Source organism: Apium graveolens, chromosome 4 (assembly GCF_009905375.1).
Source record: "Apium graveolens cultivar Ventura chromosome 4, ASM990537v1, whole genome shotgun sequence".
Lineage (NCBI taxonomy): Eukaryota > Viridiplantae > Streptophyta > Magnoliopsida > Apiales > Apiaceae > Apium > Apium graveolens.
In genome coordinates, this window is record NC_133650.1 from 159,347,771 (window position 1) to 159,361,950 (window position 14,180).

The following is a 14,180-nucleotide window of genomic DNA, read 5'->3' on the forward strand; positions in this document are numbered from 1 at the left end:
TTACCGGGAGTTGAATAAAGTAACGATCAAGAACCGCTACCCGCTACCAAGGATAGATGACCTTTTTGATCAGTTAAAGGGAGCAAAATGTTTTTCGAAGATTGACTTGAGATCGGGATACCATCAATTAAAGATCAAGGAAGAAGATATTCCCAAGACCGCATTTAGGACCAGATATGGGCATTATGAATTCCTAGTAATGCCGTTTGGATTGATCAACGCTCCGGCCGCATTCATGGATCTGATGAATCGAGTATTTAAGAAGTATTTGGATAAATTTGTCGTGGTATTTATTGATGACATCCTTATTTATTCTAAATCGGAAGAAGAACATATGCAGCACCTCTGGATAGCATTGGAGATACTCCGACAAGAGAAGTTGTATGCCAAGTTTACCAAATGTGAGTTTTGGTTAAAGGAAGTTCAATTTTTGGGGCATGTTATTGGAAATGATGGAATTAAAGTGGATCCGGCGAAGATTGAGGCAGTTATGAGTTGGGAGAGGCCAAGGACTCCTACGGAAGTGCGAAGTTTTCTAGGATTGGCCGGATACTATAGAAGATTCGTCAAGGATTTCTCGAAGATCGCCACACCATTGACCAAGTTAACCAGAAAGAATCAAAAGTTTGAATGGAGTGCAGAATGTGAAAATAGCTTTCAAGAGTTAAAACAGAAGTTGGTAACAGCTCCGGTGTTGGTACTTCCCGATGATCAAGGGAATTTTGTAATATTCAGCGACGCTTCACATAAGGGTTTGGGTTGTGTGTTGATGCAACACAGTAAGGTAATAGCATATGCGTCAAGACAGTTGAAGCCGCACGAGTTAAAGTATCCGACGCATGACTTGGAACTAGCCGCCATAGTGTTCGCACTCAAGATTTGGAGACACTATCTCTATGGAGAAAAGTGTGAAATCTACACGGATCACAAGAGTTTAAAGTACATTTTTACTCAGAAAGAGCTCAATATGAGGCAGAGGAGATGGCTGGAATTGATTAAGGACTATGACTGTTCGATAAATTACCATCCTGGAAAGGCGAACGTAGTGGCCGATGCGCTGAGTCGGAAGGAAAGATTGAATATAATGATAACATCAAAAGAGTTATCCGAAGAAATCGGAAAATTTGAATTGGAACTTTGTGCTTATGGGAAAGTCAAAGAAGTTTGTCATGCAATGACCTTTCAGCCAACACTACTGGAAAAGATAAAGAAGTATCAAGAGGAAGTAATGGAAAAAGAGAAAAATCAGTTATCTGGAGAAGAGATTAATACTAAAAGGGATGAGCAAGGAATACTAAGGTTTTCATCCAGAATATGGATTCCCCATGTATCTGAATTAAAGAATGAGATCCTCCATGAAGCCCACCATTCGAAATTTTCAATCCACCCGGGAAGCACCAAGATGTATCAAGACTTAAAGAAGAACTTTTGGTGGCCAAATATAAAAAGAGACGTGGCAGAATGGGTTGCGAAGTGCTATACCTGTCAGAAAGTAAAGGCAGAACATCAACGACCAAGCGGATTAATTCAGCCCCTGAAGATTCCAGAATGGAAATGGGAAAATATCGCTATGGACTTTATAGTAGGACTACCACGAACAAAGTCCGGACATGACGCAATATGGGTTATAATTGATCGTCTTACGAAGTCGGCGCATTTCCTTCCAATAAATGAGAAGTCGTCACTGGACAAGTTGGTTCATCTGTATGTGCACGAAATCGTATTAAGGCATGGAGTACCTGTATCAATAGTTTCAGACAGAGATCCCCAATTTAACTCAAGATTCTGGAAGCAATTCCAGGAATGTCTTGGCACGAAGTTGAATATGAGCACGGCGTATCACCCGCAGACTGATGGCCAGAGTGAAAGAACAATTCAAACAATTGAAGACATGTTGCGCAGTTGTGCAATCGATTTTGCTGGAAGTTGGGACGACCACCTGCCATTAATTGAATTTTCATATAACAACAGCTATCATTCCAGTATCGGCATGCCACCATATGAAGCTTTGTACGGGCGAAAATGTAGATCACCAACAAGTTGGGATGAAGTAGGAGAAGGAAGAATTCTCGGCTCAGAATTGGTACAACAGTTGCATGACTCAGTCAAGTTAATTCAGAAAAGGTTGCTTGCTGCTCAAGATAGACAGAGGAAGTATGCGGATCCAGCGCGTAAGGATGTTCAATTCCAAATTGGCGAAGCTGTGTTGCTAAAAGTGTCACCTAGGAAAGGGTTGATAAGATTTGGCAAGAAAGGAAAGTTAGCACCTAGATACGTAGGTCCTTTTCAGATTTTGAGTCAAGTAGGAAAGGTGGCCTACGAGTTGGCCTTACCACCTCAGTATCAGCATGTGCATAATGTGTTCCATGTGTCGTTGCTTAAGAAGTACAATCCTGACGCTAGCCATGTGATAGAATATGAACCTGTAGAAATTCAGGCAGACCTGTCATTTGTGGAGCAACCGGTTAAAGTACTCGACTGGCAAGTAAAGAGTCTTAGAAATAAATCAGTAAAGTTAGTGAAAGTACTTTGGAGGAACCCTAAGGTCGAAGAGTCGACTTGGGAGTTAGAGTCTGATATGCGTTCCCGGTATCCTCATCTGTTCTCTTAGATTCTGGGGACAGAATCCCTTAAGGGGGAGAGGATGTTACGACCGGCATTTTATGTAATATTATTTGTGAATAATATTAAGTTAAATAAAAATATATTCAATGCTTGTACGTTTGTGTGAGTGAAAATTTCTGCATTATAAATTTGCTTTGGGTAGTATATGATTTTTCAAAGCAAGAATTTATTTAATTTCTTTATTTTTGATTTATAAGGAATATTCTAAGCTTTGGAAAAATTTTCTTTTAAAAGACATTTTGTACACAAATTGTGAAAATGATTTTATAAAGTCTCTAAAAATACAAGTTAATTTATGGTAGAAATTTTATAATTTTTGAACTTGTATTTTATTTTATAAAAATAAATCATTATAAATTTTAGTTGTCATAATTATTAAATTACATGAATAACTTTGCATGCAAACTCTCTTCTATTTAACCAAAGGGCAAAGAAGACATTCTCCACCCCACTAACTCACATTTTGCTAGCCAAATTACCTCCTTGACCTTGCATGCAAATTTGCCTAACTTTAGCTAGAGGGTTACTCTTGTCATTTCCTAAATCCACTCACATTTAGCCTAGTCAAAGACATAAAAACAAAACTAAAGTGATGATCACTCCATTTTCACTCCACCCTTCCCTTTTCTCCTCCCTCCCTCTCGGCTCAACCCTCCCTCTCGGCCATCCCATAGCCGAGGCCCTCCATCCCCTTCATTTCTTCATTCTTTCACCCAAACAATCATCTTATATTCAAGTAATTTTACTCCCTATATGTTATTCTTATATATTTCAAAAGTTTAGAGTGAAAAACCTATGTTTTGACCTTGCATGGTGATGTTTTTGTTAAACTCAAAGTGAACCTCCTTGATTCTTGTGAATCTAAGGCTTTCACCATGAGTTATAGTATCATAGGGTCAAGAATGGCTAGACATAAGAGTGTTACAGTTATGCGAATGCTGTTTTTACCCTAATCCATTCGGCCATGACTTGATAGGAGCCGAATGGATGGTGTTTTGTTGCCTTGTTAACATTTTTGTGTATTTTGTGATGATAACATGAATGTTGTAGTAAAATCTTGATAAAATCCTTTTGCATGCTAGTTGATCATTTAGTTGTAATCCATGTTAGGCTTGCATGTTGAATTATGATAAAAATTTATTTAGAAATCATGTTGATTTGGCTTGAAAGATCCGAAAGCATGCATGCATGCAAATCACTTTTGATTTTTTTGGAAGTTTTGATCATTTAGATTCATGGTTGTTAGTGAGCCTTAATTTCAGTAGGAATAATGTATTAATATTGATTTATACTTCTTATTGCATGGTAATAATTCGTGGTTATCTTTTATAAAAAAAAAATAAATATATATATATCTTGCTCTAGGTAATCGATGGTTAATATAGCCAGATAAGTCTCGTAGTATATCCGATTGGTGTTTGGAAGGATAGATTGAGTGGACTGCAGGAAAGTATCAGTACTTAGACCTGTAAGGAGATTATTAGCACTTGGTACATCAGAGTTTATCCGAGGGTCTACAGACAATTGTTCAGCAGCTGTTTTTTTGTATTATGTGCACCTGCAAAATTTTCAATAAAAAACTTAAATCTCTATATTCTCTTAAACTAGTCTCACTAATCCTCACACCACTCATCTAATGACTTTTAATAGTCAGAGTTTCCTCACAAGGATTACCTAAATCCTGACACTCATCTACCTCTCCTTTTGCTAGGTAAGGATCCTGCCTCTCTTTAATTATGTTTTTCTCTAGATCTTTTCTCTCATTCTCACATGAATGGCTCATATAATTTTGTCCTACAGAAATAAGAGGTGGTTGAGAAGAGTTGTCTGTGATCATATGACTAGAGTTATTTCTTTGTAAAGGTCTAATCATAGTCATTTCATCAGGATTTAAACTAGAAGTAAATGTTGATAATACAGATGCAGTATTTAAACTAAATGATGATAAAGATAAATCAGTATTTATACCTAGTGCTTCTGAAGGATCAGCTTCTGTGTAGACATCCAAAGGTTGAACTGAGAGAAGTTCAGCTAATGTTGGTGTTGGATAAATCCTTCCTTCAGACTCACCTGCTAGAATTACTGGACCAGGAGTCAAGCCATTACTACCACTTTGAGGAAGTGGTTCTTATGGGGCTGGAGATTCAGGAGTTGATGGATGACTTTGATACCCAGTTTCTTGTGTACTCCTCTCCTCAGATATAGTGTCTGACTCCTGTGCAGCTCCAAGTTTGAAACCAGTTGTATGCTTAGAGGTGGCTCTATCAATTGACTTGTAAAAATCTTTGATTTTGGCAGCTTCAGCTGATATTTTAGCAGTTGCTTCATCATGCCATTCTTGTATGGACTTTTCAACATGAGGCTCTATCTTTTTAATGCCTGCTACATTACTTTGAAGTGCAGGTTCTTATGGGACAGGATCGGGATTTACATTAGCTGCTATATCCCTTGAGATACAGGTTCTTGTGTGCTAGATCCCAGAAATAATCCTTGATTCTGTAGCCTTTTGACCGACTCCTCTACTTGCTCATGAGTGATCTCCCCCACTCTTTTCTTGTTAGGCTTCATTAGAGAGTCAGTAACTATCTCAGGTGCATCATGATTTAATTGGTGCTGAGCATCAGTATTTGACATTGGTGGAATGTATGCACCCCGTGTCTCCTTAGCTATTTCCTTCTTTATTTTTATCAGATTTTGAGAAATGTAGGTCTTGACCAACTTTATTTTCTTTGGTCTTGGGCTCAAACCAGTTTGAATAGAATCACCAGTGGCTGTGCCCTCACCAGTTGATAATAAAACTGGACTTGAAGTAGAATCAACTTTTAAATTATTGAACTTTGATGATAAAACTTTTAAATTCTTGAACTTTGATGATAAAGGAGCATTGTCTTCATCACTTAATTCTAAATCAGTCAGTACAAGCTTTCTCCTTACACATTCTAAAGATTTAGAAGAATGAAAAGCTTATACAGAATCCATTTCATGTGCTATATCAACATTTGCATCACTTGCTCTCTGATCAGTAGACCTAGCAAACTAGACAATTATGTCATATGGATTCTCAATGGAAATAATAATTCTAGCAGCCAACTCTGCTTGTTTCTTCTTTTTTATAATAGGTGTCTTTTGGGAGGCACCTGAGGTGGATTATGTATGCGGAAGTGTTTGGGTTGCAGTGCTGGGGTGAGCTACAGGTGGGTTCCAACTGCTATTTCCTGTAGCTTAGCACTTTGTTAGTTTTGCAGACCATAAGTCTCAGGTACCCTTGTAATTAGCAAGTTCCTGGAAATTACTTGCAACCTTAAAGAAGCAAGAACAACCTTATCTGAATCTTTAGATTTTAGATCAGAGAAAGCTCTCTTGGTGAGCTTAAAAAGTGATATTATTTGATTAGCAGGGATTGGGATATCAGGAAAATAGACATTAAAGATCAACTGACAAAATCTAGCATAATATAATATATTCCTATCATCTTTTAGTCTATCCCCTATAAAACATGAAACAACTCTGCCTAAATCATAATTTGCACCATGAATTAGAGAGTACCAATTTGTTGTGTCATGATTGGAAGGGAATCAAAGCTTGTGCAATTATTGTCGAAAGCCCCTGTGATGCATTGAAAGAAGAAGCTCCACTCTTTCCTCAGCCCATTCCTCTTCAATTGACCCATATTCTTCATATCCTTGTCATAGCCAATTTTATTGAAGAATCTCCTCACTTCAGCATCTCCCACAAATGTAGAGTATGAATCATGAATAGGAAGTTGAAGAGCATCCCTTACAGTCTGAGGAGTGACAACCATGGTTTTTATAACGACTCTTATATTTTGTATTATTTTAAAATGTAATGGTTAAATAATTAAATATATAAAGTATGTGTATGTTTTTTGACATCTGTGTGTTGTTTAATATTATTTATGTGTGAATTATGGTGTACAGGTTTTATTTGCGTAATTAATTATTGAGTTGCATTGATTTGTTTTCACTTTTAAAAGTGGTTTTACTGCAGATTTATTTTCATAACTATTTGGAATGTCTTTAAAATTGTTTTTATGACTTTATAATTTTAATAATTATTTCTGGGATTTTATAAAATTTAGAAATCAATATTTCATAATTATTTATCTTTAAATGATTTTCTGATTATATTTATTTGTAAAATCAGTATTTAATTCCATAATTCTTCAAAAAATTACGAAACTCATATTTTATTAAGTTTGGAATATTTGAAGAATTTTAAAATTATTTCTGAAATTTTTGGGATTAATTTCACCCGCGCGTTGTTTCATTTAATCGTTAACTACATGTATAAGATGCGTTCGAAAAATGGTTTAAAATTTTTCAAATTTTTATTTTATTAATATTTCATTATTCTAATAATTCTGAAACTTGTTTGGTAATTTTTCGGTTCATTTTTAACCACAATTTTGTCTGATAAATTGCATAATTATAGGTAAAATTTCGGTCCCCGTGTATTTCAGGGATACGTCTCAAAATCTTATAAAAAAATGACACGTACCCATGTTTTGCTAATACGTGGCTGCCTGGCACATATTTAACAAAATATTTTTTTTTATTATCTATACAACTCCTCCTCCTAATCTCTGTACTCTCCTCTTTCAATCTCTCTGTCTCGATTCTCTTTCACTCTTCCTCTCAGTCACTCCCTTTCTTTCTCTCAATCTACCCCTCCCCCCGCTGTTTCTTTTTCCATGCCCCTTTTCCTCTCTGTTCTCGGCTGTTCCGTCGCGGTTCTGTTTCCGGTTAGTTCCGGTGCTTTCTCCGGTTTGTTCTTGTTGTTGGTTGTGTGTATATATGTGTTCGTGCGTGTGTAATATTGTGTGTATGTGTGTGCTTGTGAAGTGTGTGCGATTATGTGCGTGTGTTGTGTGTGCGACGGCGGCCTTGTTTGTTGACCGCGTTATGGCCGTGTTTCCCGTGCTTCCTGTTTGCTCTGTTGGGCTGCGTTTTTGGGCCTGTTAATTGGGCCTTGTTGTTGTTGGGCCTCTAACGTTGAGGCTCGTTGTGTGCAGTTGGTTTGATTATTTTAATTCTGATTTAATTCCCCTTTATTGAAGGAATTATTTGAATAAATATTCATGATATTATAATTCGTACGAGAAATTTATTTCGTAATCGGTAAAATTTACATTGGAGACCCGAAATTAATCGGGTACCTATAAATTTTATAATATCCCGTATTTTTAGAATTATTATTATTATTAATTGAATATGTTTATGTGTTGTTCTGATATAAAAGGAATAAAATGGTGGATATTTTATTCATGTTTGACAATTTCGTGTCGTTAAATGACTCAATATGCTAATTGTTAAATTGTGTTAGTACCTGTTGGTTTTCTGAAAATATTTACTTAATGGTATTATTTTCAAAATGCTTATTTTAAAAGCTGATCGTTTTATCGATAGCGGTAAAACTGAGTGTATTTTCCTGTCTTAAGGATCAAGTGGATATTTTGCTCGCCTCAATATTTTATCTATGTCGGAAATATTACTTGGTATTTTAACTGTGTTCACCCGGTTATAGGGTGAGGTTTGAAAACATTTAAAAATAATATTTTACAGCTATTTTGCTATGTGTTAAATGAATTATTATGTGTTTAATATTATTTAATAATGTGTTTGGCTATGATTTAGCATGCGATAGAGTTATGTGTGGTCCCGTAAGGACCAGAGTATTTTTCGGATACTCGTTACGTGTTTAAGATGAATATTATTATTATTATTATTATTATTAATTAAATATGTTTATGTGTTGTTCTGATATAAAAGGAATAAAATGGTGGGTATTTTATTCCTGTTTGATGAGTTCGTGTCGTTATTTGACTCAATATGCTAATTGTTAAATGGTGTTAGTCCCTATTGGTTTTCTGAAAATATTTACTTATGGGTATTATTTTCAAAATGCTTATTTTAAAAGCTGATCGTTTTATCGATAGCGGTAAAACTGAGTGTATTTTCTTGTCTTGAGTATCGAGTGGATATTTTGCTCGCCTCAATATTTTATATGTGTCAAGAATATTATTTGGTACTTTAACCATGTTCACCCGGTTATAGGGTGAGGTTTGAAAAAATTTAAAAATAATATTTTACAGCTATTTTGCAACGTGTTAAATGAATTATTATGTGTTTAATATTATTTAAAAATGTGTATGGCTATGATTTAGCATGCGATAGAGTTATGTGAGGTACCGTAAGGACCAGAGCATTTTTCGGATACTCGTTACGTGTTTAAGATGCATATATTTTAATCGATCTCCAGTCTGTACTCGTATTTATTTGCGTCTTTGTCGATTTACCGGTTTTATCTCATTTTAGGTGTGTTTTATACATTTTTTGTGTTTTCGGGATTTTCTGTTAATTTAGAAATCGTTTCGGTTTTTCGAAAATCAACGGACCGGGACCCCACCGGGACGTTAAATCCCATAAAATTCGTGTTTTTATTTTTATAGAATTATTCGTATTTTAAATATCCAATATCTTTGTATTTTTGCATTATTCACAATTTTTGGGAAATTTTGATACATATTTTATATTTTATCGCTTTTAAAATTATTCACCGTAATTATTATTTTTGGGCCTAATTATTTTTACTGGGGGATAAAAACACCCTTAATTTATTTTGGGGTATTAAATTTCTGTAAGTATAAATAGCATGATTTTTATTAATTAATTATAAAAAAATCATAAAAATCAGTTTAATTATTAAAAAATCTGGAAAATCAGTTTTGGGGGTGTTCTTGAGCTGTGAGAATCAAACGGAAATTTGAAGGTGATTCCGGTCTCTGTTTTTGCAGTTTGAGTAATGGAATCAAAGCTCTCGATTATTACTATCTAATTTCATTAATAAAAACATCAAACAATTGGTAAATTTTGAAATCAATTTCTAGAGTTCTTGTTCGGATTTGGGGCTTCTTTAATCTTTGATTATTTGATGTTTTTGGCACTTGATTAAGCTTCTTGGAATTCTTAGGGGTCAATTCGTATATTTGATTGTGTTAATTGATTGCTATAATTGATAGTTCGAATTCGATCTAATAAGTCAATTTTTTTATTCAATTTTCTGTTCTTATCGTTAATTCGCTGTTGAGATGATGAAAGGGGTTTAACTGTAGGTATTATAAGCTACGATTTGGTATCTAACATGTTAATTTTAGGTAAGCATCGAAGTAAATTGTTATTTGGCCGGAAAATTCAAGGTCTGCCGGGTTCAATTGTTGTTTTCGTCGGATTTTATGTTCGATCAGACGGTTGTGGGTGTTCAGTGTATAAGTGGATTGTTGGATTGATTCTAAGTAGAACGAACTAGAAATCCCGATCGAACGATGCTTGTTCGACAAAGATCAAAACTCTGCCGGAATTTCGAACCCGCCTAATTCTGGCAATTAACCAGCTGGGTTCTTGATGGGTGGTTGACCCGTTTTCGGACCCACAAACCCAGTTTCAACCCGGTCATTTGACCCGAGTTTGATCCCAAAAACCCCAACTGCTATTTCTGAATTTTGTTTCTGCGTTTTTTTGATTTAAAAATAATTCAGAATTCCTTTTTTTATTTCCAAAAATCATAATTCTTTCTTTTATTTTCAAAATCATTTCGTTTAATCTCAAAAAACATTTAATTATTATTATTATTATTATTATTATTATTATTATTATTATTATTATTATTATTAATAATTAAATATGTTTATGTGTTGTTCTGATATAAAAGGAATAAAATGGTGGGTATTTTATTCCTGTATGATGAGTTCGTGTCGTTATTTGACTCAATATGCTAATTGTTAAATGGTGTTAGTCCCTGATGGTTTTCTGAAAATATTTATTTATGGGTATTATTTTCAAAATGCTTATTTTAAAAGCTGATCGTTTTATCGATAGCGGTAAAACTGAGTGTATTTTCTTGTCTTGAGTATCGAGTGGATATTTTGATCGCCTCAATATTTTATCTGTGTCAAGAATATTATTTGGTACTTTAACCATGTTCACCCGGTTATAGGGTGAGGTTTGAAAACATTTAAAAATAATATTTTACAGCTATTTTATAACGTGTTAAATGAATTATTACGTGTTTAATAATATTTAAAAATGTGTATGGCTATGATTTAGCATGCGATAGAGTTATGTGAGGTCCCGTAAGGACCAGAGCATTTTTCGGATACTCGTTACGTGTTTAAGATGCATATATTTTAATCGATCTCCGGTCTTTACTCGTATTTATTTGCGTCTTTGTCGATTTACCGGTTTTATCTCATTTTAGGTGTGTTTTATACATTTTTTGTGTTTTCGGGATTTTCTGTTAATTTAGAAATCATTTCGGTTTTTCGAAAATCAACGGACCGAGACCCCACCGGGACGTTAAATCCCACAAAATTCGTGTTTTTATTTTTATAGAATTATTCGTATTTCAAATACCCAATATCTTTGTATTTTTGCATTATTCACAATTTTTGGGAAATTTTGATACACGTTTTATATTTTATCGCTTTTAAAATTATTCCCCGTAATTATTATTTTTGGGCCTAATTATTTTTACTGGGGGATAAAAACACCCTTAATTTATTTTGGGGTATTAAATTTCTGTAAGTATAAATAGCATAATTTTTTTTAATTAATTATAAAAAAATCATAAAAATCAGTTTAATTATTAAAATTCTGGAAAATCAGTTTTGGGGGTGTTCTTGAGCTGTGAGAATCAAACGGAAGTTTGAAGGTGATTCCGGTCTCTATTTTTGCAGTTTGAGTAATGGAATCAAAACTCTCGATGATTACTATCTAATTTCATCAATAAAAACATCAAACAATTGGCAAATTTTGAAATCAATTTCTAGGGTTCTTGTTTGGATTTGGGGCTTCTTTAATCTTTGATTATTTGATATTTTTGGCACTTGATTAAGCGTCTTGGAATTCTTAGGAGTCAATTCGTATATTTGATTGTGTTTATTGATTTCTATAATTGATAGTTTGAATTCGATTTACTAAGTCAAATTTTTTGATTCAATTTTCTGTTCTTATCGTCAATTAGCTATTGAGATGATGATAGGGGTTTAACTGTAGGTATTATAAGCTACGATTTGGTATCTAACATGTTAATTTTAGTCATGGATCGAAGTAAATTGTTATTTGGCCGGATAATTCAAGGTCCGCAGGGTTCAATGGTTGGTTTCGTCAGATTTTATGTTCGATCAGAAGGTTGTTGGTGTTCATTGTATAAGTGGATTGTTGGATTGATTCTAAGCAGAACGAACTAGAAATCTCGATCGAACGATGCTTGTTCGACTGAGATCGGTACTCTACCGAAATTTTGGCCCCGCTGGATTCTGGCAATTAACCGGCTGGGTTCTTGATGGGTGGTTGACCCGTTTTCCGACCCAAAAACCTGGTTTCAACCCGGTCATTTGACCCATGTTTGATCCCAAAAACCCCAACTGCTATTTCTGAATTTTGTTTCTCCGTTTTTTTGATTTAAAAATAATTCAAAATTCCTTTTCTTATTTCCAAAAATCATAATTCTTTCTTTTATTTTCAAAATCATTTCGTTTAATCTCAAAAACCATTTAATTATTATTGTGAATTCTAAAAATTATTTACTTAATTATTTTAAAATTCCAAAAATTATTTTCTTTTATTATTTTCAAAAATCCAATTTGATTTGATTATTTATAATTTGTTTTTTTAATTATTTATGGATTTAATTAATTGATTAATTCACTTAATCAATTAATTTTATTTATAAATATTTAAATAAAATGCAAATTATTTATAAATAATTCAATTAATTCCTAAAAATTGTTTTTAAGCTTTTAAAGATTATATTTTGGTATCTAAAAATCAATTAATATTATTATTAATTGATTTATTTCCATTTTATTCTTATTTTATTCATAATAAATAAACCGTTCGTCCGTTTAATACGAAATGAACGCGTATAGACTCAGAAAAATATTATGCTTTCATTAAAAATACTTTTGAGACCCAGTTCTTTTATTTCAGAAGGTCACTTGTTTTACGAGTCATTTTGAGTCGATTTTTGAGCGATAAATCATATTTTTGACATGATTTCAGTTTTAAACGTACCGAGTCGACCCTTTTGACGAACCGAGGCATGTGTTATATGAATTACGTGATACGTGATACGTGAATTATATGCTTAAGTGTTATGTGAATTACGTCCATACATGGATCAATGGTCTTGTGTTTGACCGTCTTCTTTATGTATGGGCTATCGTATGGGTAGACCATAGGGTTTTGACGCGCAGTTCGTCGAGTAATTATCATTTAGATGATTAAAGTGTGATCTTTTAATTATAGATACGAGTCTTTCAAGTCGATCAAGACCAAATGGAATATTGGGTTGCAGCACTGCATGAACAGCGGATCAGAGATATAGCGAAGTAAAAGACGGTGATGTCATAAGATGTCAGAATGAGGGATTCTGTTATTGCGAGTGTGACTAACTGCTAAAAACCCAAAGGCAAGTATCTCTATCATCACTTATTGTTCAAGTGATATTTATTTTGAATCTTATTATGCAAGTGTTGCTTTTCCTATTCTCAATTCAGAATAGGTAAATGTTTTACATATCGCTGAATTAAATGTTTATTATGCAAATACTCTGCTGCTATTCTATGTTCAGAATAGCTAAGTAATTTTACTTATCAAATGAATGGATTTATAAATGTTTTGGGTTTTGAGAAAAATGAGTTGGTTTTGTGAGTATTCCTGCCCAAGTAAATAGGGGAATAAAAGTTTATAAGGGTGTCGAGTATTATGACCCCTTTCAATAAAATGTTTTAAGATTGGATACTTACTGATTGCGTAAGAGGCCGTGGCGGAGGTTCAGCGGTGAGCTAGGTATTATACAGGATATAATACCTTTTTAGGCTGATATGTGCCTTGGGTACCCCTTTGTTTAGTTGGATATGTTTCGGCATACCGGTGTTGCTCCGCGGCTGATCACCGGCGGCAACACACCGTCGTTCGAGGATTTCAATCTAAATTATCATATTGTTTTGATAATCTTATAAGGAATGATTTATCAAGTGTTTTGGTTTTGAATAAAAGGTGAAATGCAATTTTGATTCAGTTTCTGCTTCATGGGGATATTTAGTTTGTTGTTAAATATAAAAGGTGGTATTAGTATCGATGATTGATGTTGACTTCAATATGGGATGTTGTGAGCATCAAAGTTCATATTGATATCTAATTTGATATGAAAACAAAATGAGTATTAATATCAAGAGTTTGATTTTGAATAAAGTTTATGATTCATTCCATAATCATCGTTTCATATTGATGTTGTTTACGATATTTCCGTAAACACTGTTTTACAAGTTTTATTCTCGTCAAGATTCAAAGTATTGCTGAAGCATTTCGCTCGAAAATATCAAAAAGAGTTTTGAATACAGTGAGAAACAATTATCCGATTTTTTTAACAAATTTTCTATTTCAGCAATTATGATTTTAAAATGATCAGCGATATTGCAGATGTCGGTTTTATATCAAAATGACTATATATATTACAATGATCTTGCTGAGCAT